This window comes from Panthera tigris, chromosome A3, assembly GCF_018350195.1.
Source record: "Panthera tigris isolate Pti1 chromosome A3, P.tigris_Pti1_mat1.1, whole genome shotgun sequence".
In the NCBI taxonomy this organism is placed as follows: Eukaryota; Metazoa; Chordata; class Mammalia; order Carnivora; family Felidae; genus Panthera; species Panthera tigris.
The window spans coordinates 50,354,458-50,355,552 of NC_056662.1; the positions used below are offsets into that span (position 1 = coordinate 50,354,458).

Genomic DNA, 1,095 nt, shown 5'->3' on the forward strand with positions numbered 1-1,095 from the left:
TCTTTCATCAGACATGAAATTTGAGTGTATAACCAGTTTGTGGAAACCAAATTACTAGGGTAATTTATTAGGTTGATAACAGCAATTAAGTCATAAATGTTTCTGAGAAATATAAATTGACTTTCTGTTTTAAATGGATAATTTAACATTCCAAACCACAGACCTGTCGTGTAACTAATTTCTGGGATAAGAAGTTTGTTTCTCCTATTATTAAACTAAAAAAAAAAAAAATTCAACCTTTGATAATCCAGTAACGAAGTTGCTGAATTCTTGGGTTCGTGTTATATCTTCATTCTTTTCCCTTGTTGCTAATTTTTTTATTTTATTTAAAAATTTTGTTAAAAATATTTATTTTTGAAAGAGAATGAGAGAGAGATAGAGCACGAGCAGGGGAGGCGCAGAGAGAGACGGAGACACAGAATCTGGAGCAGGCTCCGGGCTCTGAGTTGTCAGCACAGAGCCCGACGCGGGGCTCAAACTCACAAACTGTGAGATCACGACCTGAGCTGAAGTCGGATGTCTAACCGACTGAGCCACCCAGGCACCCCTAATCTTTTTTATATTTAAGGACATCACATTGGAGGGAATTTTAGATAGAACTGGGACGTGTTGGTAGGACCATGGATTTTTCAATGATTGGAAATGTGAAGACTGTACTTTCAGGGATTGTTTCTAAAGTTTGTCACTAGAGAAATTTCTCTAAGTGTGGAGTCCCTGAAAGCATGAGGAGGATAAATAGTGTCCCTTCCTGACTGTAAAACCGACTCTGGGTGTGGTTTCCACAGCTGCCCTTGTCATTGATAATTGTTCCCTCCTCCTTTGGGGGACTAAGAGGAAAGTGGCCCGTTGTCTGAGTAGTTTCTCTAAAAAAGAAGGCCACATGTGTGGCTTGTTAATTGTCCATTGGAATGCTGTGTGGGTGAAGTTAAGTGAGCAAGGAGACAGCACTTGGAGTGTAAACAGATTTGTCAGCCTTGTCAGCAAGGACTTTGACTTTTCTTGGAGTGAAAGGAAAATCATTGGAGGATTTTCAGAAGAGGAGGTCTATCAGAATTAATCTGATTTCTATGTTACCAATCAACTGGAAAGGCAAAG

The 1,095-nt window shown here is 39.4% G+C and overlaps 1 non-coding gene across 1 annotated transcript; it reads left to right on the forward strand.

The window, feature by feature from the left end:
* The first annotated feature begins 647 nt into the window (after positions 1-647).
* On the forward strand, positions 648-859 carry LOC122237563. Its single transcript, XR_006216153.1, has one exon. It is a non-coding gene; the product is annotated as a small nucleolar RNA U3 (small nucleolar RNA).
* The last annotated feature ends 236 nt before the right edge of the window (positions 860-1,095 follow it).